General features: G+C 52.2%; 1 long non-coding RNA gene across 1 annotated transcript; it reads right to left on the bottom strand.

Moving 5' to 3' along the window:
- Positions 1–14,778: 14,778 nt before the first annotated feature.
- On the bottom strand, positions 14,779–24,644 carry LOC120103631 (uncharacterized). The gene is made up of 2 exons (XR_015622616.1): positions 24,191–24,644; positions 14,779–16,320 (listed from the first exon to the last, which is right to left on the bottom strand). It is a non-coding gene; the product is annotated as an uncharacterized LOC120103631 (long non-coding RNA).
- Positions 24,645–26,064: the final 1,420 nt, after the last annotated feature.

The raw sequence follows: 26,064 nt of genomic DNA, 5'->3' as shown, positions 1-26,064 counted from the left end.
CGATTTCCAGGAGAGAGCAGGGCAGGAAGAGGACTGAAAGCCAGACAAGCAAGTCAAGGCCAGGTCTGCTCAGGCCTCTGAGAGCCTGCATTCCTAGACCTCGACTGTGTTTTGGACACCTGTCCCTCCCTGAGAGATAACAGCTTACGGAGAAGTTTCTAAATAACCAGCACTCCAGTCACCGGACCTGACCATGATACCGTTCTTATCCTGGGAGGCCACTAGGACACAAGAAACCAGACTCAAGCCCACCATGGTGTGCAGGTGCATTCCAACCAACCACTGCTCCATCCTGCCTCTATGAAATCCCCATCAGGGGGGAAAGTTAGGTTTCCCAGCTCTGCCCTTCTGAAGCTGACCCCCTTCTCTGTCTGTACTTACCTCCCACCTACCAAACCTCACCAATCTGCCAGCCCTTCTGCCCTGCCTCTGCTCCCTCAGACATGATCTGGGCTCCAGAATTTCCCTGTGGCTTCCTAGGGGGCTTCCTAGGGGGTCCACCAGGGTGAGGTGGTCCTGTCTGAAACACAGGCTACAGCAATGAGCCCCTCACACCTGGCCAGAGAACCGAGGTCCAGTCCAACATGCTGGTTCATCGTTAATGGCAGTGGATACTTTCCACTGGTCAGTTCCTCAAATGTTGATGACAACACCATTGCTCTGGGTCATCACCTCGACCCTGAGCTGGGAGAGCAAGGGTGTTCTAGGACAAGGTGTGGAGGAAGGTAAAGCCATTAGCAAGATCATGCAAGGCCACTTGGGAGCTCATGTGAAGAACACAGAAGCATCAGTGTTTGTGTAGGACTTAAACAGATAACCAAAGTAATCCACATGTGTGCCAGCCAGACCAAGAAGCATCAGGGGCAGCTGCCACTAGCCAAGGTTGCTGGCGCCCTAACACCTGAAACTCAGACCCTGACATCTGGGGCTAGCCCGGAATGCATCCACATCGCAGGGAGACGATGCTGCCTCCCTAGCCAAAGAACTCCCCAGCAGGGACAATGGCTGCGACTCAGGTGGCTGGGTGGGATTTTATGATATACAGAAGGGAAAATTCTGAGTCAGGAACCGCCCCCCACAACCTCTGCACGTTGCCAAAAGCTTTCATAGAGTGGTGGAGCTGGGGCGGCTTGTAGCCGCTTGTTTGAGGTCTGTTGTAGGCAGAGTGTCTTCTCACAGAGATTCCAGAAGTAGCTTTGCCAGTGGATGCTGGGGACAGAGGATTTCTAAGGAAGGCCTCAGAGACGCCAGTTCCCTGGATTCAGAACCACAGCACTACTGTCTAGTTGAGGGGACAGCTGATGGCTCAGGGAGGTGACACAGGCTCATGCATTCCAGGCAGGCTGGACCAAGACCAGTCCCAACAGAGAAGCTTCCAGAAGCAAACAGCTGTGATTCCAAATCCACAGGTACAAGAGGAGCTGAGTTTCCCTGGAGTGGCTGGGCTGGAGCCCCAGACAGCTGGATTCCAGGCCAGGGTAAGGCCTTTATCTTCCAAGCTGTCCCTCACCTTCAGTCCACCTCAACAAGGAAAGCCCCCTGACAGCAGGGAGAGGGAGACTGGTAGACTCCCTTTGATGCTCACCAGTCAGTGCACACACACACACACACACACACACACACACACACACACACACATAGCTCTGGCACTATACTGTGCCTGGCGGCAACAACTGGCTCCCAAAATAACAGGGACATTCTTGGTGACTTAACAGGCACAATTGAGTGCTCACTGTGTTGTAACAGGTGGAAGTTGTCTGTCTCCAGGCAGCTCTCGAGATGCACAGAAGGATGCTGTCAGTAGGAACCGATAAGGGTTCTGAGTCTTATCCCCAAATCTACCCACTCCTCTCACCCAATGGGCCCAAGCTGCCTGCCTGACACTCAGCCTGTGTCAGGCACTGGAGGGTACCACACAGAGGTAGAGGAAGAGGAGACCTTAGAACTGGGCCTAGTATCCCCCCTTTTGCCACAGAGGCAGCCAGAAGCCAGGGCCTCACCTCCAGTCTTGAAAAGAAGCAAGCAGCCCCAGGATCTGCTTGTAAAGCCTCCAGTGAACACAATGTATCAGCAGCTGGCGCTAGTACACAGGTGGGAGGGAGGGCGGAGGAGATGCATCAGTGGGTAGAGTGCTCGCTGTTCAAGCATGAAGCTCAGGTTCCCAAGCATCCCCATAAAAAGCCAGGCTTGATGACATGCATCTATAACAGGAAGCTGGCTGTCTCAGGGGTGGAACACTGGCTCTAGAGTTCTCTGCTGTCCTATTGGCAGGGCCTCTGGTGTCCATAGCCTCCTCTGAGCAGTCGCAGAAAGGATCGGTGTGCGGGGCAGATAATAAGGGGGAAGACCCCATGAATGCCATAAGTGGGGGTGCGTGGAAGGAGGAGTCCACGCCACAATCCCCAGGTTCTGTACTAGTGCCTCCTTTCTCACCCTTTATGGTGTGACAATGTGTTTTTAAATGATGCCGATGACTTGTTTTTTTTTAATAACCCTATTATAAAGATTCAAACCACAAAGGGGAAGTCTCATTTTCTCTTCTTCAACCTACACCTTCAACTGCCTTCAAGTAGTCCATGTGTGCCCTTCCAGGAGGTTCCATGTGCATGCGTGTGCACATGCGTAGTACATGCATGTTGCAAGGTAGATAACCCAGCTTGAGCTGCCTTTGTTTAGCTGGGTCCTCTCTCTCTCTCTCTCTCTCTCTCTCTCTCTCTCTCTCTCTCTCTCTCTCTTTCTCTCTCTTTCTCTACCACCACGAGGTCACATATTGAAAAATGGTCTCTGTGACTGGTGAGATGGCTTGGAGATAGCTACATATCCTGACAACCTGAGTTAGAACTCACAAGCTGCCTCTGACTTCCACAAACACCATGTGGTACAGACAGACATATGCAGGCACACTCATACACATGGGTGCGTGCACACGTACACATACATACACACACACACAGAGAGAAAGAGACAGAAAGACAGAGACAGAGGAGAGACAGACAGAGATAGAGAATTGTTTTGACTTTTAAAACGTTCTCTGAACCAGGAAGCTGCCCCCTCCAGACTCTAGCACCTTAATCCTGGCCAAGCCTTAAGCACTCTTTGTCCATAATCACCTCCTCTTGTCCTTTCCAAGCCACTGAGTCCACTCAGGTTCCAACGCATCTCACTCACACCAGAGTCCAAGCGGCCACTGTTGCTGGAGACCGACTAGAGGAATTGTTTCCCCAAATGTGGCTCTTTCGTGGTTTCACGGGTTATGTGCACATTTTTAAAAAAAATAGAGAGTGGAGAATCATTTGATATCCTTCATCTGGAAGCAAAGAGCCACCATTGTCTGGTGAAGTTTCCCAACCATACGTGCAGGCCACCGCATGACAGAGACCGGAGCCTGATGTCAACACTCACCCCATCATGCCCACTCTTACCCACATGTGGACATTAACTGCCCATCTCCTCTCATTTCCGTCTCAGCCTGCACTCCATTAACTGATCCATTTACACAGGCACCTTGCCTCTGGTCTGTGAAGTCTATGTAAGCACCAGGTCTCTGGCCACAGCTCCTGGTCCTGCTTTGGCTCCTAGATCAAAGAGCATCCTGTACGGTGCCCAGTCAGTCTTCTGAGTCTTCCAGGTTGTGTAAAAGCCTCTTTCAAGATTGAAACACTCCATCCTGCAGAGAGCTCCTTAAATATGAAGGTAAACAACTCAAATTAGCTTCAGGAAGTCCCTGAAACTGACCAGTTTCACCAGGCCCCTCCCTGACAGAGAAAGCAATAAAAGCTGTGAGTTCCTCTAAGACCCAATGGAGCCAAGTTCAAGGAAGAATCTTGAGACCAGACCATCGACCTGGAAGAGGTTTAGACCAACTGAGGCCCCTGGAAAGGTCACTCTCCAACCCGTTGAGCTGCCTACAGTAGACTGTGCACCCTGCTCCTGGTTCCCAGCCTTATGGGTTTCACCCATGCTGGGGTGAGCTTTGGTGACACAGCTGTCTTTGAGTCTTTCTGCTCCCTTAAGTGACCCCTCACCCATATTCCTGTAAGTAACCCTTATAAAACTCATTGGCTAACCATGTCGGACATCAGTGGTATCTGTTCTTTGGTCTGATCTGGAGTGAGCAGACGTGTGTTACATCTGTCCAGAAAGAGTTTTGTCACACAAGGCAGGCGACTCACTGATGTCAAGCTCTGTGCTTTGGATATGTCACACAATTTACATCTTGATCATCGCAAGTGACTCCACATAATGGGGTCCGTTACCACGATCGTGGGAGGGAGGGCTCACTGAGTTACACTCATATAAGGGTCAGATACCACAGCCCTGCCGTCCATGTGAGTACAGCAGACTCCATGCGCTCAGCTAAGTTAAGGGTTAAAGCTGGGCCTCATTGACCCAGGATGGCCAGACCCTCCAAGGTGGCCACGGGCTTCCCAGAAGGGACCTGATTAAGGGCCTGCCCACTCTCCAGTCTCCTGCGATGGGAGACTATGACCTCAGCTCTGATGACTTTGAATGAGTGCCAGCGGTCAGGGGGTGGGGACAGGTCTCACTTCCTGGAGCAGAGTGGCAGACTGCAGACCCAGGTCCTGTTCCTCAGGATAAACAGTCCTGCCCTCTGCTTCACCTCTGGGCATCTGCACTCCATCTGTTCATGATAGCTGACGCCCTTCAGAGCTGGAGACTGAATGCGCCCAGAGCCAGGCGCTCTGTGACTGCACTGTGCTGGGTGCACTTTAGGGAGCCATGCACCTCTGCAACCACCACCACTGCTAGGCTGCTGAGATGTGTCAACAGGTACGGGAACGTTGCTGTGCAAGCCCGTCAACATGAGTTCAAGCTACAGAAGCCACAGGAAGGTGAGAGGAGAGAGTCCATTCCACACATGCACTGTGGCAGACATAGTTACTCATGTACACACTCGTATACAACATCGTCCTCGTCCTCGTCAACAGCATCGTCGTCCTCGTCAGCACCAGCATCACAGATGATCGGAGTTTTAAAAACAAGACAGCCAACACAGCAAACCCATTGCATAGGTGAGGAAACTGAGGGAAAGGGAGCTAAAGGCTCCAACCAATAGGGAAGGAGTCAGGAGACATGCTAGCTGTCTAGTTTCAGAGAACACGGCTTGAAACTTCTGATGCTACCAGAACTGCTAACCTGGCCCAAAGCTCAAGTTGGGATTCATTTGCTGAACAGGCCACCTGAGGGTGCTTAGCCATATTTGGTGGTCACAGGGACAAGAGGCCCTCTGAAAAGGCCTTGACGTGGTGGACATGCCTGCCAACTTTAGGGGGTCTGCCTCTCTGCCTGGCTCAATGATCCATGCACACACACACACACACACACACACACACACACACACACACACACACAGGGGCGGTGGGGTGGTGGTGGAACTTTGAGTCCCCAGCTGCCGTGGCCAGAGGGCCCACACATACTGCCCCACGTGTAGGAATCAGGTAGAGCTCATAGACAGACAGCTCACCTGGGCCTGTACAGTTGCCCCTTTTAGATCAGCACTGCACCAGGAGCAGCAATATGCCCTCCTTTCTGAGTCTGGCCCCTCTGTTCCCAAGTCAAAGAGTGGAGGTCTCACGCCTTCCCTCTGGTCTGGGCCGAAGCTAAAGTAAGCGTGGCTGACATTTAAAAACATGAAGTCCTGACCTACCAGAACCCTGGGTGGGATCAGGTGTCACTCTCAGCTCAGCCTCTGCACCTGCAGCAAGGCACCTTGGGAGCCATAGGGCTAAGGAGCCATGGGGCCACCGGCTTTCACAGCCTCTCTCATTTTAGGAGGGAGAAACACACACCCCCCTGCCATGTGCCTCACTTACACCCAAGACAATGCAGCAGAGAGGCTGACACAACCCAACAGGGCACATGGCATCCCTGTGGACCCAGCATCTGTGGGCTAGTTGGCAACACCGCCTTCTACCAGAAGTCTGGTGCTCAATCTAAAGTGAGTTAGTGCCCACCACTGCCCAGCGTCATTGGTCTCCTGTGGCATATGACCCCAACAAGTAATATCCCCCATGCACCCCGGCCTGGCCATCTCCTGGCCCTCTCGCTGGGCTGGAAGTTTTCCTTCTGACCTGTTCTATGAAACATCCGGGCAGAGCGGCCACTCAAAAGCGCACTGCAGACTGTGGGCACGTCTCGGTCTTTTATGGGGCATTCTGCACCCAAGGAAGCTGAGCAGAACAAATGAGATTGGAATTTTATGATTCTTTTATAGTGTTGCACAGAGGATAGCTTTTTTTAATTAGCTGCTAACTCGACACCTTTGGCAATTCTAAATAATTCACCAGTCCGCCCCCCTTGTCCGCACCAGGTGTGCTGAGCGGCCACGCCCTCACCAACTCTGATGGGAGGCAATGCCACCTTCAGAAGGGCACAGTTACAGATGCTGAGTGACCTGTCCTCCAGGTACCTGGACGGTGGGGGACAGTCTTTCCTGAGGTCATTCCTCCTTGGGTGCAGCCACAGGTGTGCCAAGCCACCCCAGCGACCGTCGCTCTCCAGCCTTCTATTCCAGCAGATGTTCTGACCTCCACACCTCTTGGCTAAAACAGCATCTTTGACCATCTCTTCTCCCTCAGACAACCACTCCTGAGGCCTGGGCCATCTTCCTGGGGCTCCCACCTTGCTGGAACACAGTGTTCTAGAAGGACAGTGTTCATTGTCTCCTCCCCTCAGCAGCCCAGAGCAGAATCGGCATAGACTCCGCTCCACAGTAACACAAGGCCGGGCACCCAAGCCAGGAGCGAGAACAATCCCCGGACCACCTTCAGAGGGGCCAGCCCCTGGAATTCAGGCTGTCCAGCCAGACTGAGAGGCCACTGCTGCCGGAAACCCAGAGACCACAGCTCTTGAGCCCATCCCTGTGGCTGGTCAGGGATGGGAGTCCCTGCCCCCAACCTGCCCCTAAGAGGCCTATAGAAGAAACTCAAGCCTGGCCCCTCTGGAGAGGCCTTGAGGACAAGAGCCCATAAACGTAAGCTTCATCAGCTCCTGCATTTAACGGCTCCGTCAAGGACTCTGCCCAGATTCAATTACCTCCACAGGTTTTATAAGACAGGCCCGGTCACCGTGCTGAGACAGGGATGTGGCGCGGGCCAGCTGGCACACCGCCCTCCTCTTCTGTGAATGCTAGGAGGCTGGGTAGGGCCAGAGGCCAAGGTTACCTCCAGATCCCTTTCCCACAGTTCCAGAGCCTGGCACCAGTGCTGCCTCCTGCCCTACACCGGGAGTCAGATAGAGAGGCTCTGGGACTTAGGATTCTGAGTGAGTGGTCTGCCCTGGGGAGCCAGCCCCCTGCACATGTAATAAAAACCATTGCTGGACCTACCAGGCCCACACTCCTCTCCAACAGTGTTCCTGCCCTGGGGTAATAGAGCCCCGGGTAGTGACTTCCTGCCCCATAACGTCCTTTTTGTTGTCCCTCAAGCTATGGCTGCAGCGGACTGTCCCATCGAGACCCACACCGGCTCCAGAAGACTCACAGACCATCTTGCTCGAGTGCTACAGGAAGGCTGGTCCCCGGTACAGATCTGGCCACCCACAGACATAGAAAAAGAGGCAAGTAGATCTGCCCAGTGCTGCCAGCCCTTAAAGTGTTATAGCCCCTCCCTCTGTAGACCTCATCCTGAGGTCCAGGGAAGTTGGCCAGGTACGACACAATTTAGCTCACTGCCTTGAGTCCCTCCAGAGAAGTTTTCTGGAGTAAGGACCATCTGGAACTGGAAGACTCAGACCCTGCCAGGGCCACCTTGCTGCTGGCTCTGGCCAGCTAGTTACCAGCACACAACATGCATTATTTGAGCACTGAGGTTCAGAGCCTGCCCCCAGGGCACAGAGTCAGGCAGTCAGGCCTCACAGGAAGGCCTCTGTGCATCCCCTCCCTCACCTCCCAGCCCTCCGCTGGTTCCCTACCCAGCATCCTGCTCCCATCCAACCAATCTCGTGATCCCAGACAGGGATGTCAGGTGCTTCAGGACTCTGGGCCCCTACCCCAAAGGGCCACCTCTGCCCACCAACTGCAGTTCTAGAGCAGGGCAGAGGCTCCACTCTCGAATGGTGCCATTATTCACACACCCTAGCCAGCCTTCACCCCCGTTCCCACTGCCCCGGACTTTCCCTACCTACACTGGCTGGAAGTCACATCTTGCTCTGCCTGCCTAATTCCATGCCGAGCAGGACCCTCCCACCTCATTTGTTTCCTGGGAACTCCAGCACCTGGACCGAAGCCTGAGCTTCACAGGTGCACGGTAAATATTTGTGAGACATCAGAGTGGAGCACCTGCTGCATGCCAGACACCACCGAAGCTCACACCTCCATACATAAACAGCATCCACTAATAGGATGCAATTAATCCCAAAACCGTCTGGAAGGTAGCTGCCAGGACTGTCCTATTTTCCAGGAACAGGAATAAGGCTCAGAGAGGTCGAGCCACCTATCCAAGGTCACACAGCAGTGATGTAGAGCCAGGTGTCTGCTCTGGGTCCTGACTCTTAATGCCTCATGGTCTGTGCTGACACTGGTCTCCCATGTTGGTTTGTATAATGTGTGAATCTGCCCGTTTCACGGACTGCCTACACAACCTGAGGTTGCAGGCCTACGTCCAGCTTATGTGAGGTGGGAGCTGCCAGCACTGGACCGGCCCCCGTCTTCCTGCTCTGGAGGGGAGGGGCCACTTTGGTTGGGACTCCTCCCTGAAGGCACACAGCCATGCATGCCCCTCCTCTACATGACTTTTAAGAAATATCACCTAATTAACCGATGGTGGGCTGTCAACACTGCCAGATTCCCCCGCCCTGCTGTGTCTGGCCGTAGCCTGGGTGCTCACATATGCCGGTGAGCCATGCCAGGCAGAGCTGGCTCCGGTTGCTGCTTGGCATGGCTGCCAGCCCCTCTGGCTCAGCACCTAAGCTGCCGCTCCCATCCCGGTCCACTCCAGCGCGTGGCTGTTCTGCCTGGTCGCGGACCTGGACAAGCTGCCTAGGGCCAGATTGGGTCCTTTTTCCCCGCCCAAGGTCACCTCCTGCTAGGCCCCACCTCCCCACCCAGCACAGCACCTTCGGGCACCGTGGCAGAAACACCCAGTTCTGCATCAGTAAGCCAGGCATCCTCATCTCTTAATTATTGAAGAACAGATTTTCCCCCAAATAATTAGGCAATTGAAATCATACAATCTTTCTCTGAGAACTATATTTAACCCTGATTTGAATGTAATTTGCACATTGCCGTTCCCCTGAAGCCGCTCTGGAAGCCAAAACATGGATCAAATATTTTTTAAATGTCAAATGCTGCTTAATTGTGGATTGCACTGAATTTATTTGTACAGATAAGCATTCAAACTTCTACCGACATCTCCTCAAGTAATTTCTCCTTAATCTATACAACACCCCAATTTCCCTGATAGCTGGAGGATTGGAATAACACGCGAGAGGGCCTCCATTTTGCAAAGTGCTTTAAGACATGCATATTCAAGTCGAAATCCCTCCAGAGGCTTTAAGCAACGCACTGAGGCAAAAGGAGTTCCAGTGTAAGAGCAGCCACTCAGGGGTGCTGAGGCTGGGGCTGATATGTCTGGAACATACCACCTCCAACCAGGTCAGACTCCAGGCCAGCTTGGATAGGGTCTCTCCCAGCTTCTACATCCACATGTGAGCCCATCACAATAAGGGAGAGATCTGCTAGGAGCCCAGAGCAGGTTGGGGTGAGCCAGAGAGAGCCTGTGTCCTCGCCAATGGCCTGAGCAGGAGGAAGTCTCTGCTGGAGAATGCAGTGGAGTTGTGTGTAATGTTGTACACCAGCACTGGGAAGTCCTGTGTACCAGCACCGGGGAGTCCTGTGTACCAGCACTGGGAAGTCCTGTGTACCAGCACCAGGGAGTCCTGTGTACCAGCACCGGGGAGTCCTGTGTACCAGCACTGGGAAGTCCTGTGTACCAGCACCAGGGAGTCCTGTGTACCAGCACTGGGAAGTTCTGTGTACCAGCACCGGGGAGTCCTGTGTACCAGCACCGGGAAGTCCTGTGTGCCAGCACTGGGGAGTCCTGTGCACCAGCACCGGGGAGTCCTGTACACCAGCACCGGGGAGTCCTGTGTACCAGCACCAGGGAGTCCTGTGTACCAGCACTGGGAAGTTCTGTGTACCAGCACCGGGAAGTCCTGTGTACCAGCATCGGGGAGTCCTGTGTACCAGCACCGGGGAGTCCTGTGTACCAGCACTGGGGAGTCCTGTGTACCAGCACCGGGGAGTCCTGTGTACCAGCACCGGGAAGTCCTGTGTACCAGCACCAGGGAAGTCCTGTGTACCAGCACCGGGGAGTCCTGTGTACCAGCACCGGGGAGTCCTGTGTACCAGCACCGGGAAGTCCTGTGTACCAGCACCGGGGAGTCCTGTACACCAGCACTGGGAAGTCCCAGGCGAGAGGATCTTTCTTAGGTTCAACATAGTCACATCTTGTCTCAGAAAAGCAAAAGAAAGAGAAAGAAATAAAGAAAAGGAGGGAGAGAGGGACTTAAGGAAGGAGGAAGGGAGGGAAGGAGGGAGAATGAGGGAGGGAGGTACAGAGGGAGGTGGAGGGAGAGAGAGAGGTTGGGAGGGAGGAAGGGAAAGAGGGAGGGAGGGACTGAGGGAGGGAGAGGGGAAGGGAGGATGAAGGGAGGGAGAGGAGGGAATGACAGAGGAACCGAGGAAAGGGGAAATGGGAAGGAAGAGAGGATACAAGGGTATCACTGATTGCACATTCTGCTGTGGTGACAACCATGCCAGTAACTAAGTGACTTGGAGCACACAGCGTCTCACAGGCAGACACGTGGGACACCCTTAGAGTGTGACTCCATGCTTCTACGCCCATCCTCTTCCCCCAGCATGGCACCCAGCTCAGGGCCCAGATTCCTTCTCCTTTTCATTCGTTCCATGAGACAGTCTCGCTCTGCGTTCCAGGTTGGCGGCTCACCCTCCTTACCATCCTCCTGCCTCAGCCTCCCAAGTGGGGAGCATGGGCCCCCATATCCAACTAAAACTCCAAGTTCTGATGACATATCTGGAGACTGGAAAGCTGAAAGTCACTGGAGCCTCAGAGGGGCAGGGACATGGTAGATGGACAAACTCCCTCCCTCTTGAAGAAAGCAAGGGGACAAGTGTCCAGCAGCCACCTCTTTGCTCAACCCTATGGTCTACAGGTGACATCTCTGGGTCCTGCAACCTTTGTCCTGTAGAATGTGGTTAGGCAGGCTCTTTAATACCCATCCACCCTGGCTTCCCTGGTACTTGGAAGCGAGACTTTCACCATCAAAGCCAAGAGTGTCCAAGCTAGCAAGAATGGGGACTCACCTGCCTGATTCACCGCTGCTCCCTGTGATGCACAGGGTCTGCCCTCTCAGCTCTAAGCTCTGCCCCCTGGGAGCATTGTCCCTTTCAGCCATGTCTCTAGTGGAGGAAAGTCTATTTCTACCCCAAGCCTCTCTCTCTTCCTCATGGAAATTCAAACCTCACCGTGTCACTGTAAACCGAGGACCTTCAAGCCACTCTTGATTCCAGTTTGACATTCAACTCTTGACCTTAGCTACGTCCTCTCCGCTGCTTCTTCCCAGCCTCCTGTGTCCACGGCCACTTTTGCGGTCGGGGCGGCCATACGTCCAGGCTGTCCCTCAGCAGAATTGTACCTGGCAAGAGGAGCTTCAAGACACAGAACCATGGTGTGATGGCAGCTTCCCTTCATGGATGCTCTTTCTTGGCTCCCGTCAGCCGCTGTTGACCAGTGGGTTTTTGTTTTCCTTAAGTGTAAGATCCGTCTCTCTGGGCCGTTTCAAACCACACAACTGGTACCCGGGCTCATCTTTGGTGGTAGCGCCTTACCTAATGTTTCCAACAGCTTACACTGGTGACGTGGCCACAAAGCCACAGTCTCCCAGGGGTTCTCGAAGGATGGGTTTACTCAATGCCTCTCTGCCACACGGAAGCATGGCTGCTGATACCTGATCGCAGCTTCTTCACTCTGCCCTGCCCGTGACACAGATTTGGGGGCTTATTCACGAAAGTGGCCCCCTTCTAGGTCCCAGTTTCCACAGCACTCCGGAGGTGCCAGGTTGCCATGTGGCCTCAGCAGCCTCAAGATCTGACCTGTGACACTTGGCCTCCCCACTTGGGTTGCATTGTTTTAGCCTGCAGACATTGTGAACGCAGTACCCTGCAGGCCGCACGGTCCCCCAGGCTGCTCCATGCTCATGGAGAAAGCCCGTCTCCCCAAGGTTTTGCCATTACTCAACACCATCCTCAAAAGGCTTGACCCAAGGCCAGATCAAGCATCTAAGAGAGGAAGGAGTCAGGCCCCGTGATTTGGGGAACGGGGACTTGGAAAGAATGAATACCCTCCATAGGCAGTTTCACTGAAGCAATCAGTTTCCCTGTCAGCTAGGGGACCACACAGCCCTGGGTGGACCACACACCATACTCGCTAGCCCATCTCCAATCTGTGCCTTAGCTGACCCATCCCCATCTTTCTAAACGAGCTCAGAGTTTGTAAGCAAAAGCTGGCAGAGCTGTTGAGAAGCAATGAGCCCTCTGCTCCAGTCAGAGTCATCATCCATGGGCATAGGAAGCATTGTCTGTCAGCTTGACCCATGCATGGGTGTTTCCAGAATACGACATCCAGCACGGCACAGAACACATTCCTCTCAAGTTCAGAGGGAGCAGTCACCAGCATGGGCCACTCACAGGCCTACAGATCATGCCAGGGAACAGACACACACCACACATATTCTTATCCCTGTGTGGTGAACCTGGAACTCGGCCAGAGAGAGCCGGAAATTCCTCAAATGTCTGGAGATTAAGCAGCTCACGTCAGAGGCAAAGTCTCAAGAGAAGTAGATGAGCATCCAACTTAGAACGGCTGGCTCACAGTGGCCGCTCCACTCGACAGCCATTTACAGCATTAAGACACATGATAGATAAGAGGAAAGTCCCAAAGTAAATAGCCCGGGCCGCCATCTCAGGAAACCAGAGAGAGAACAATTTAAGATGATAGGGAGAAGGAAGATAAAAAGGGAAAAAATTAGAGCAGAAATCACTGAACTTAAAGGGGGTGGGGGAAGCATTAGGGAAAAAAATCAATAAAACCCAAAGCTTGTTCTTTGAAAGGGTCTATCAAAGTGAGAGAACGCCAGCTAGGCTGAGACGAACATCAGAAATGAGAGCCGGAAGCCATGCCTGTCCAGAAACGAGAACACTGATAAAGTACAGCCAGCCGGCAACTCTGCTCCTACAGATTTAAAATATTAAGAGAAAACGGTACAAAACTCCACAAGGAACTAAATGGGCTGTGTGGGTTTGTCTTGAAGATCAGTTTGGTAAATCAGGTCTTCTAGAGACAACTAGATTGTGAAGAAAGGGAAGGGGGGAAGGGAAGGGAGTAGATTAATCTATTGATAGGTTTAAAATCTGAATGTGGTTAAGCATAGATATCCCTGGTAGAGCACCTGTGTCAGGATAGGCATACATCACCACCAACACACTCATACACAAATACCACACACACACACACACACACACACGCACACACACACGCACACTCCCCCCACACGTACCACACACACACACACGCACACACATGCACACTCCCCCCACACATACCACACACACACACGCACGCACACACGCACACACACACGCACACACACACGCACACTCCCCCCACACATACCACACACACACACACACGCACACACACACGCACACTCCCCCCACACATACCACATACACACCACACACACACATTACATATTTCACACATACACACACACACACTCCCCCCACACGTACCACATACACACACACACGCACACACTCCCCCCACACGTACCACATACACACCACACACACACACACTACATATTTCACACACACACACACACACTCCCCCCACACGTACCACATACACACACACGCACACTCCCCCCACACGTACCACATACACACCACACACACACACACACTACATATTTCACACACACACACACACACCACACACATATTTCACACACGCACACATTACACCCACATACACATATATCATACACACATACCACACACACACACACAAACATACCACATACACACACCACACACACATCTCACACATACACATACAACATACACACACCGAACACACATATTTCATACACACACACATCACACACCCACCAAACAAACACATCTCACACACACACATACCACATACACATACCACACACAACACACATATTTCACACACACATCATATACCCACCACACACACACATCACACATCACATCCACACCAACCACACATATCACATGCATGTCACACACTTGCATCACATGTCACACACACACACACACACACAGAGAGAGAAAGAGAGAGAGAGAGAGAGAGAGAGAGAGAGCGCTATAGACTGAAACCTTAGAGCTCTGAGCCAAAATTAAATCCTTCTTTCTTCAGACTGTTTCTCCCAGTTCTTGTCCCAGCAATGCGAAGTCTGCTTTTACAACTGGGACAACCAGCGACCACCTTCAGAAGACAGCAGCTCCAGGCCCACCCTCCCAGGGAGTCCTAAGAACTATGTAAGGGATAGCTGCGGTCTCGACAATCTCTCACATGATAGAGACACAGACACTCCCTACCTCACCTTGAAAGACTACGGAGTTCTGATACCAAAGCCAGGTAAGGACATCACGAGAAAGGTGCAGAGGTGCAAAATGCACCAGAAAATTAGCAAATGGAAACGTCATTAGATACCAAGCAAGATTTATTCCAGATAAAATCTCCACATTTGAAATCGACTTATGAATTGAGTGAGTGAGTGAGTGAGTGAGTGAATGAATGAATGAATGAATGAATGAATCTGTCTCCTGGAATAAATAAGTACAGCAAGGTTGCAAGACGCCTGGTTCACATATAAAAGTCCAATGCTTTCTGCTCACCAGCAACAAACCCTTGGAATCTGGAGTAAAAACAAAATGCTAGTTCCAACACCAACCCCTAACGTGAAAAGCCTAAATACCGAAGCCTGCACAGGAGCTGCAATCTGTATGACGAGAGCTGTACAACTCAGAGAAAGGTCAACAAACGCCCAACTGAGGGAAACCTGTCCCCAGGTCAAGCGGAAAGATCAAACTATGCTGCTGTTGTTCTGCAGGGGCTGTGCAGTTGTCGCAGGGAGTGGACCTGTTTGAAAAAGATCTACGGAGTAACTCCAGTCTGTGTCGTCTGGAAATCGGCAGTCCAGTTCACAGGTCAGCAGTGGCTTGATCCACTCGCAAACACTTCACAGATACACCAGCAGCCCAGTTCGGTAGAGTCGGGATAGCAAACAGGAATCAGCAGAGGTGGCACTGCCCAGCAGAGACAGCCAGGCCTCAGCCTGGGCACAAGTCAGCAGGAGAGACCAGGAGGAGCACCAGGAGGAGTTCTCAGCTGGGCCTCGCTCAGTGAAGGGAAGACGTGAGACCCACAACATTGCACAGCTAGCTGTACCAGCAAGTCAAGCTCTGTCTCCGTCACTGTCCGTCGAGTCCTATTTTGTCCTCCACGGGCCTTGCCTCAGCTGAGGTCACTCTTCCAATCAGACAAAGTCTGCAGAAGCAGCAAGAAACTGCAGCACCACCAGAAGATTTCGGCTGGTTTCTCTCTATGGAGTCCTGACAAATGCAGCTCAGCTATTAAACGTAAGGCGGGCCAATGCGTGTGTGTTGTTAGCAAAGAGTCTTTCACCGTGTGTCCTTTCACGTGCTTGCTTTAGCAGAACATCCCCTCTCCTGTGTCTGCTTCAGCACAGTGTTCCTTCACAAGTGTGCCTTAGCCTTCTACCCGTGTCCACTTCAGGAAAACACTCCTTCACGTGTTTGCCCCCGCACAGTGTTTCCATTTCAGGGATCAGTGGAGAAATCAAAGCAGGAAATGCATGAGATGGGCCCAGGGCTTCCTATATTGCCAAGAAAGAGGAATATCCACAAAGGCTGGGAGAGTCCTAGAACACAGGAGCCAGACAGAAAGCCCGTAGGAACCAGAGCTGGTGCGGCTGGGGCAACAGCACGATGTTATGGCTGCTCCAATACCCACAGCTTCCTTCTGACCAGGGAGGAAACAGCAGGCGTTGCCAGGCGTCGGAGGTGGCTTACACGCCACCTAACAGTTCTCCCCAAAGCCGTCAAGGTCTTCAGAAACATTAATATCAGACGTATCAAAACAACATGAGATGCAAGTTACGGGAGTCTATGAGAAGTGTCAATACTGTCTTGAATTCTTCGAAACTCTGGAAACCTAAAACGATCTGTAAAACAGAGTTTACAATTTACTTATTTATAACTAGTGTGTGTGCACACTTGTCCATGCATATGTGGAGGTCAGAGGGCACCTTTTAGGAGTCAGCTCTCTCCATCCACCATGGGGTTTCTGGGATTGAACTTAAGACATCAGCATTAGCTTTACTGCACCACTCTACCTCTGGCCCAAGTTTGCCTTGTTAAAAAAGCATGTATTTTATGGCCTGTAAACTATTCCTCAATAAAATTGGTTTTAAACATTACAGGGGAAAACGTGGCCTTCTGCTGTTTGGAAGCGAATCTTATGAAAGAGAAAAAAATAATAAAGAGTGAATTGAGGCATCTATAATCACGGGTTATGAATTTCAATCTGGATTAAACTAAGAGGGAGTTGTAAGGAAACTGAGGTGGGCAGTTCGCTCAGCTATAGGAAAGAGCTAGGCTAGCACCGGGGATCACAGACAGCCGGCTTTGATGGTCACCGCCCACCTGGACACCAGGCTCCAATGCATGCATGCACCTGTGGGGAAGGGAGCCCACATAATTATATGGTGCTGCTCCCGGGGATGTGCAGCCCTAGAGCCAGACAGAATCAGTGTGGGAGTCAAGCAGCATTTTCTTTACTTGGAGAAAGACAGAAGGCCCCAGCATGGAGATTAAGCTTGCTGGGCACTGGGCCGTGCTCAGAGGCTGTGAACGAGGCAATTACTGCTCCCATTTAATCCAGTGTCGGGGAAAAGGGCCCGGTAGCCAGGCTGGAACCGCACTCCTCTATGCAAGGAGCCCGAGGCCCCAGCCCTGCGCCTTCTGCCTCCAAAACGCACTCTGCACTAAGTGTAATGGGTTTTAGGGAATTTATTTTGCCAATTTTAGAACCTACCATAAAGAAGAAATATGAGAGAATTTTATGAGGTGTACTGTATATCTTTAATACTCGTATTTTTTCCCCGAAATGCTGAGAATATCAATTACGTTTATGGCTGCACGAGGGGCTGCCCAAGCCCACTGCTGGCAAAGCAGTCCTGGCAAAGAACAAACAATGGGGGACTCAGGGGTCCCAGGGCCTGTGGGTTCAGAGGGCCCAGGCGGCATCTACGAAGCTGCCCGGTATGGAAACAAACATGTGTGTGCCCATCTACTAATCCTCTACATGTGTATATACTACACACATGTGCGTGTGTTCCGATGTGTGTGAGCGTGTGTTTACAGCTGCTAGAGGATCAGGAGACGGCCTGGGGAGGGAAAGAGGTTTTGGAAGGATACCTTAGAAATGGGAGAAGCCACCCAATACCTTGTGAGAACAGAGGTGGCACTGGACCTACCATGTGCGCTCTAGGCTGGTAGCCCAATAGGAGACACCCACAGGCCTCCAGTCCAGCCTCTTCCGGGACTCAGAACTCAGGACCTCTGCTCCGGCCACAGAGTCCTTCCACCTACTCTTCACGCCCACCTTCCTCAGATAGAGCAGGTATTGGGCACCACTGGACTGAGTGATTTGGGGGTTCTAGGTCAAGGCAGCAGAGCCACAGTCCTTGAAGAACAGACTTTGGATCGATATAGGCTGAGAACCCCCCCCCGCCAACATAGTACCCATCCTGCAGAAAGGTACCCCAAGACCCAAAGAGCAACTGTCTCTCTGGGGGGTGCACATCTAAGCTGGGCTGGGGAGTCCACAGGCTCACATGGTACGTACATGCACACGTGTGTACACACACGTACAACCTTACTCACACATATGTAAACACGTGAGCACGTTGGCTTCAGTGGGATCCTCTACAACTAAAAAGCTACAAGTCCCACTCTTTAAAGGGACCCTTCTGAAGGAAGCAGAACCCGCCCCCCACCCCAGGGCTGCCGCTGTGCTTCTGGGGTGGCCTGCGGGAGGAACACCTCCCCCCAGTACTGCTTAAGGTTATTTATGGCTCCAACGTGCACGTTTGTTTAAAATCTGCTGCAGAATTCATCCTCTCTGCCACTTACTCAACCATTATCGGCCATCACAAAAGTGCCGAAGAGAGAGTCATAAATGGCTGTGATTTACGAGGCAGCAAGAACACAGGACGAATGAGAGAAAATTAGATCCTTTACCTGTGAGATTATTTACGAGCTCAGTGAATGTGTGGGACCACGCTGGGTGAACCATGGTCTGGGGCACGTGCTCCGTGCCTGTCCTCTGCCGGACCCACGGTCTAGTGACAGAGGCAGTGCTCCTGCGGGAGGTCATTTTAGCGCAGCTCCTTCTCAGGGATGATGTGGGGTGGGACCAATCCACGACCCACTTTGTCCCAGTATACCTCCAAACAGCCGTGAGACTGATAGCCACCCATCTCCGGGCTTGTTTACCTCTGTGAACTAGAGGCTCACTCTCCCCCATCCCATTTCCACCAAACATCACGGCTTGTATTCTAGCCTAGCTTCCTGCCTGGCTGGTCCTTGGCTTTCTTTACTTCTACAAGTCCTGTGTCAAAGAAGAAGAGCCCTCCGTCCTGCTCTTTAGAAAGCCTCTTCCTTCCTGCCCATTGTCCTCCCCAGTCCCCTGGAAGCCCAGAGCGCCCTCTCTGCTGTTAACCTTGCAGGTGAATGAATGTAAGTTTCCCAGCTGAATCTCACCCTGAGGCCTTCTAGGAACAAGGGGCCCAGACCTTTCTGCTCCCTTTCCCTCTGGCCTGGTGCTGGAAACTCCCGGGGCAGGAGAAAAGATCACCCCACAGCATGGGTGTGCTAGAGGAATGCAAGCCAGCATTTGGGCTCCGGGTTATATAAGGACAGTTGTCTCCAAGGAGGTACAGCAGCCTCCTGCCTTGAGCTGCACCCGGCCCAACGCTGGGAAGAAGGGTCAGGCCCACTAGGTCCCCAGACCTCCCTGTGTGTTGTTTCAGAAGGTCTGTGTGTTGTTACAAGAAGCCTTCTTGTAAGGGGAAGGGGAGCTCTGCCCTCAAGTGGGAGGGAGGGTAGGTCACCTAACCATCTCACTGGAAGCCGGATGAGCAGCGACTGGAGTGGGTGCCCCTGATTCCCTTCTGCCTGACGCCACACGGCACCAAGGTGTCTCATGGTCGTCTTGTGCAGCAGGACTCCCAGCTCGGGAAGCATCACCCATGTCGCCCGATACCCAGAACTCCTTTGCCACACGAGCCAGCTGTTCTAATGAGTGTGTGATTCATTTCGCACACGTTCCACTTCTTTAAAGAAGAAAAACCACCGGGGACTGTAACTGCTACCGTACTCTACATGCCTTCGAGGGAGCAGAGCCTTCCATTCTGAGCAGTTATGGACGTGATTTTTCCAATTAAAGTCCGGCCTAGGTCGAGCCTCAGAGAAGCATTTGTTTTGCCAGCAGCTTGGTGGCAGCGCCACCTGCAACTAGGACTGTCCCCAACCCCCAGCTGCCCCCTCTAACGACCCCTGTGGGGCACCACCCTGGTGAGTTGGCCCTCTGGCTCAAGGCTTAGCTTGCCAGGATCCCCCTTGCACCCCAGCTCTCAAGTCGGCTTAGCCTGGTTCTGGTAGCTTCACAACACCTGGAAGGCTCAGGGAGCCATGTCTTTGGCAGGGGAAGGTGGCAAGGATGGGGTAACATAGGCAACCATAGCCTCCACTCTGGTCAAACACCCAGGACTCTGGAACCCGGTCACAGAGCCCATCATCACTCCAGCTTTATAGTTCCCACCCGTCACCCTGTCCTCACCCTCCGGTGGGCAGCTCGTTTTGCTTTGAAACCTCGTCTTCAATCTGTTGGAAAGTAGAGACTTGTCAGACCCAAGGAAGATGACAATGCAAAGGAGGAGCAGGAATAGAGGGGCCCAAAGGACCCCAAAGAAGGGGAGACATTGGTCAAGGCTGAAACGTCAGAAGGGGGTAGAGATGAGGTCACAATAGCCCCAAAACAGGACCAGGGAACAGGGGGCCGTGGAGGAGGCAGACTTGCTGAGCCTTTGGTTCTAACCTGGGCTACACTGACTGCCCTTGCAGGCTCTGGGTGCTCTGCCGGATCCTGAGGCCCCAGCTTTTCCTGATCAGATCCTAACCCAGACCAGGACACCAGCCTTGAGTCCTGAGCTCTGGTTCATTTCTGCTCCATATGGGCAAGGCCCTTCCCCAACGTGGCTCAGTTTCCCCAGAAGCACAAAGGCTGTACGTCTAAAGGCGTGTGTGATTGTGAGGCCCTGGATGGTGACCTGCTCAAGGTCCCTGTCTGAGGCCAGGTCTCCCGGGCTGCCTGGGGTTAGTTACGGCTGTGAATGCCGCAGACGGCTCTGCTCAGCCACTCCGGAGTGAGCGCAATCCTTCCATCTCGTTCTTGTTTTCTTCCCAACGTAATTGAAAAATCAATATGTTGCAGAATTTCTGTGCAAACCACAAATACAATCATTTCCAATCACAAAGGGGGATGATCCCACCGCACCGCAGCTGCGCCCATGAGGACCCGGCATGGCGTGCTCTGCTGGGGACCGCCAGGCCCTGCCACCTCCTGCCCACCTTCCCTTCCACAGCTTCTGGTCACTCCGTGCCAAGCTTCATAAGTAATGGCCCTAAATGACTGCCACAGAAAGTCGATTAATCGTGAGCGTAGTTACACACGGCCACGCCACACCTGTCAGCAAAGAACTCTCGTGTTGGAACTTATTACATTTTTATCAACTTGGCAGCGCGCGTCACGATGCCATTCGGGCCTCGCGTCGTCCTCGGCAATCAGAGTCATTGGCTTTTATGGGTTTGCTCAATTTCGCCCAGGGGACAGATAGCACAGAAGAAGGAGAAAACACCTCATCCTTCCAAGCAGAGGACAACCAAGGCCAGGCCAACGGCTTGGGAGAAATGTCATCAGCCTCTCTGTGTACCCAGGCTGATACACCAGACACAGAGCTCCACCACCCCCTGGCAAATCCCGCTACCCCTGTGTCTGACTCCCAGGGCTCAGGAAATGTTTGCCCACAGGTGAGGCCCAAAGGAGACTTCTCCTGCCAGGGTGTCCACACCCAGGATAAGCCTAGTGTCCTTGTGTCCTCAACCACAGACCAGCCCACAGGTTAGCTGCATTCCTCCCCTGTGGGGCTGGGACAGGCTTTATCAGCTGCCTCAGCTGCCCCCTGCCGAGGTCCAGTGGCTGTTACAATTGGTCCTGCACTACTGCTTGACCCCTAGAGCTGGTTACCCTTGAGGGGACTGATGGGACACAAGAACCCAGTTCCTTAGAGCCTCTGCCCAGGGCTCAGCCGCTTTCCCCTATGTATTAATGTCCTAAGATGTGGCCAAGAGGGAGGAAAGGCTGGGAGATCAAATGGCACTGGGGGCCTTGAGTGCTCCTCAGGGCAGCTCCCCTTGACCCCGACATCTGTTTCTGTTCTCCATAAGCCAGTCTGGCTCACTTGCCAGGTGATCCCAGAAACCCCTCCCTACAGCCCCACAGGGGCACGCGGACACAGGACCAAGGGTGTCAACAGATCAACACCTGCCTCCTAGTCCATACTGCCCAAGCCAGACTCTGGAGCAACTGAACCCACCTCTCCCAGCCCCACGGAGGTTCTCCATCCCTATGGCTTTAACTCACAGCAGCATAGACCTCTCAGTGGCATCCACTTGACACTTGGGGGCCTGCTTGGGGGTTACCAGCACCTCTGTCTTGGCTGTCACGGAGATGGGAAGGATCTTTTCCCACCGGGGTCACCCAAGGTGGTGTGGACACAGCTATGGTCAGCAGTACCAGCATCTGTCGAGGTCTTCACATCCCCTTTGCTGGTGTTCTCAGGATGTCCACCCACAGCAAGGTATCTGTGGCGTGTTCTTCCTCTAGACTAACACCGTCCATAGGTACGCACGTTGGCCACCTGTGCTGTGCAGCAGGCTTGCCATGACCAATGAGCATTTGCTATTTGACTAAATAAAGAACTAGAGCTTTACACTTCCGGTCATTAGCTTTATCACCCTGGAGTAAACTGCGCACACTTGAAGCACATGGTTCTTAACATACCCTTTGCCCCCGTTAGTTTGTAATCATCAATTTCACCCAAACTAGAGTCACCTGAGAAGAGAGAACCTCAGTTAAGGAACTGCCCAGATCAGATTGAACTGTGTGCATGTCTGTGAGGCACTCTCCTGATTGCTGACGGACATAGGAAGGTCTCATCCACTGCGGGCAGTGTCATTCCCTAGGCAGACCTGGCCTGCATTTCCAAAGCTAGCTGAGCGTGATCCCATGAGCAGCCTTCTTCTGTGGGCTCTGCTTAAGTTCCTGGCCTGGCTTGCCTCTGTGATGGATTATGAACTGGAAGTTTAACCCAAACAGATTTTTCCCTCACCAAGTCTCTTTTGGTCCTGCTGTTCATCACAGCAAAAGAAAACAAACTGGGACATTTATATATGCCCAGTGCAACAGGGAAGGCAAGAATGTGCCCGGTGCACAGAGGAGTCATCTGTCCCCTCCCCTCTCCTCCTCCTTGCCCCAGACTCCAGGTAGCTCAGGAAATCTAAACTCTATGTCCTGTCACTTCCGATTAGTGTGCATTTTCTAGAATTTTATATCAATTATTTTATAGAATCATAAATTATCTTCCTTGTGTCAAGCTTCTCTTATGCGGGGCCATTTGCCACTTGTCTCTGTGATGATGTGTCCATTACCTTCTGCTGCTGAGGAAGATCTGAGAGGTAGACACATCACCCTATACCTATTCACAGAGCTATTGAGTCAGCCACATCTGTGCTCTTTGTAGACAAGGGCTGCTGCAAGCATTCAGATGCTCTTCTGTGGTCATGGCCCCCTACCCCCAAAGGCTTTTCTATGGGAAGCTTAGTACCGAACAGTGTGTCCAGAGTTGGGGATCTGTAGAAGTGATAACTTATGACAGTTCAGTGGCATTGTTATAAGGTGATGGGAACTTACAGAAGTGGGGCCTGAGTGGAGGGAGTAAGACACTGGGTACCAACCTAAAGGACTCTAGGGGCTTTTGCCAGCCTTACACCCACCGCCTCAGGTCAAGGCTAGGCCAAGTACCAGCTTCCTGCCTCAGGTCAAGGCTAGGCCAAGTACCAGCTTCCTGCCTTGGGTCAAGGCTAGGCCAAGTACCAGCTTCCTGTCTCTAGTCAAGGCTAGTTCTATTTTCCACCCACTGTTCTCAGGAGGAGCAGGAACATTCTTGGAAAGCCGCAGAATGTACTGACTGATGGCCACCTGACCCTCTGGTCCCGGATAGAGTTTGAATGCGTGTCATATGTTTGCTAATCAAGAGATTCAAAGGTCAATGTGCTTAGCCAATAAGTTTAAACTATAACCTTGCTGATGTAACTTGTACCCCTAAAAGTATAAAAACTGTTTTTTTAGCCATTCGGAGTTGCCTTCTAGTCACTCGCCACGAGGGGCTGATTGAGGGTCGACCCCAACTCGATGGAAAATAAACCTCTTGAGTTTGCATGAAACTCCATTCTCTGGTTTCATTTGGGGTGGTGTCCCACTAGTTAAGACTCACTTCCAACCTTACAAGCCCACCGGAAGCACCTTGTTCTATCCCTTCTTCTCAGTCTCTCTGTCTCTCTGTCTCTGTCTGTCTGTCTGTCTCTGTCTGTCTCTGTCTGTCTCTGTCTGTCTGTCTCTCTCTCTCTCTCTGTGTGTGTGTGTGTGTGTGTGTGTGTGTGTGTGTGCGCTGTGATGTTTTCTGCCTTACCATGGACCTAAAAGCTACAAAGTCAGTCCATCACAGACTAAAACCTCTTCCCTTCAACTTGTTTTTCCCAGGCATTTGATCACAGCAACAAAAAACTGGCTGGCCTAGCATGTGCTTTTGTTTCTCCTTGTACAGAATGAGTGGACCCCATGGGAGGTGGGTATGTAATAAATTAAGAAACAGCCAGGCTATTTTCCAAGGGCTGGACCATGATACATACCCACCAGTGGCCTGAAACCTCCTGCTCCCCTGTGTCCTCTCCGTTAGGCTTGCTGATGGCTGTGAGCTTTCCTGTGGTAACTTTAGTTCTTATTTCCCTGTTGACAGACAATGTTGAAATGTTTCTGTATTTGATGCCATCTGAAGATCGTGCCTGGGTGGTAGCTTTTTTCTTCCTTGTATCTGGTGTGATCCTCGGGAAGCACTGAGCCTGAAGCTTCCTTCGCAGAAGTTTCAGTGCCACAAGTCTGAACCAGGCTTGCGTGTGCCTGGAAAACGCCGGTCTTTCAAGGAATGCAGACGTTTTCTCTGAGTAGCTAAACTTGTTGCCACAGAGCCACTTTTCCTGAATCGGTGTAGTCAGAAGGCAACTCCTGTAATGCCTTGTCGGATTGATTATCTCGAAGAACTAACTGGCTTTGGGGACTCAGACTCAGGAAGCCACGCCCCTGCCCACTCCTTTGGCTCCAGGGACTTAGGAAGCCACGCCCCTGCCCACTCCTTTGGCTCCAGGGACTCAGGAAGCCACGCCCCTGCCCGCTCTTTGGCTCCAGGGACTCAGGAAGCCACGCCCCTGCCCGCTCTTTGGCTCCAGGGACTCAGGAAGCCACGCCCCCGCTCCTATTCCCTTTCGCCGGTTTCTTCTGCTTTCTGCATCTCGAGGCGCAAACTGTGGTCATTGATTTAAAATACTCACTCAAACTCAGGCACGGTGCTATAGATAAACCCACAGATTTGGTATTTTCCTTTTGATTCTGTTTAAACTGCTTTCTAACTTTGATTCCTTCTTTGGTCTATACATTACTGTCCTAGTTTGCTTGCTGTTGCTGTGATCAAACACCATGACCCAAAGCACGTTGGACAGGAAATGGTTTACTTCATCGTACAGCTTATGGTCCATCATCATCCAGGGAGGCTAAGGCAGAATTCGAGGCAGGGAAAGAAGAACAGAAAACCAGAGACTTATATAACCCAGTGGCGCTGTCCAGAGTGGGTCAGTCCCTCCTCCTCCAATTAGGAACCAAGAAGTTGACAGCCAAGATTTGCCATCACAGTTGTCACTGCAGGATGAACCTTTCTGGTGCTCTCCCAGTTAAAGCCTATTTTGCCTGCCTGAGAATTCTGTATGTCTTCGGATTTCTTTAATAACCTAGAATATCGTCTGTATTGGTGTTCTGTGTATGCCAGGAAAGAAACGGACGCTCTGTGGTTATGGGGGGGGGACGTGTCTCTTGAAAGTCAATTCTCCCTTTGATCTTTCTCTGCCTTTTTTGCACTAACTCAACGCTCATTGGCTGTAGATATTTTGTGACTTCTCAGTGGCTTTGCGGTTTACAGCGTACATGGGTGCCTTCGCTTGTCCCCCTTCAAGTTAGATGATGGCACTTCATAGGCACACTGCTATGGCCGGGGCACCTCCCCCTCTGCATCCTACGCTGCCTCTGTCGAGCGTCACTCTGCCTATGTGTGGTCAACCCCACACTGATTGTCAAAATGACCACGAGAAGGTGCATGGTGTCTCCAGCTATAGGGTCAGACACACCCAAAAGCATGAGTCCATAGCCTTTCTCCACGGGACCACGGAGGGTTAGTGTTTAACGGGATGGAGCAGTTCTGACGAAGGAGTTTCAGGGGCTGGTGTGGCCACGACCCTGCAGCATGGTGAGGGCACTTAATGTTGTGGTTGACGTGAACTGTGTGTTTCACTGTGAGCAACTGGCTGGTAACCTGCTAGGCATGGTCTGGACAAGGTCAGGGTCAGGCATCACTGTTCAGAAAGTCTGAAACACTTGCAGATGGGAAGGGAATCTTGAATGTCCTTGGACTCGCAGACTCAGGGTATGCGTCCTCTCCAAGACCCATGCTCCCACAGTA

The sequence above is a fragment of the Rattus norvegicus genome, chromosome 6 (assembly GCF_021556685.1).
Source record: "Rattus norvegicus strain SHRSP/BbbUtx chromosome 6, alternate assembly SHRSP_T2T, whole genome shotgun sequence".
Classification (NCBI taxonomy): Eukaryota; Metazoa; Chordata; class Mammalia; order Rodentia; family Muridae; genus Rattus; species Rattus norvegicus.
This window is presented reverse-complemented; position numbering and strand designations above follow the sequence as displayed.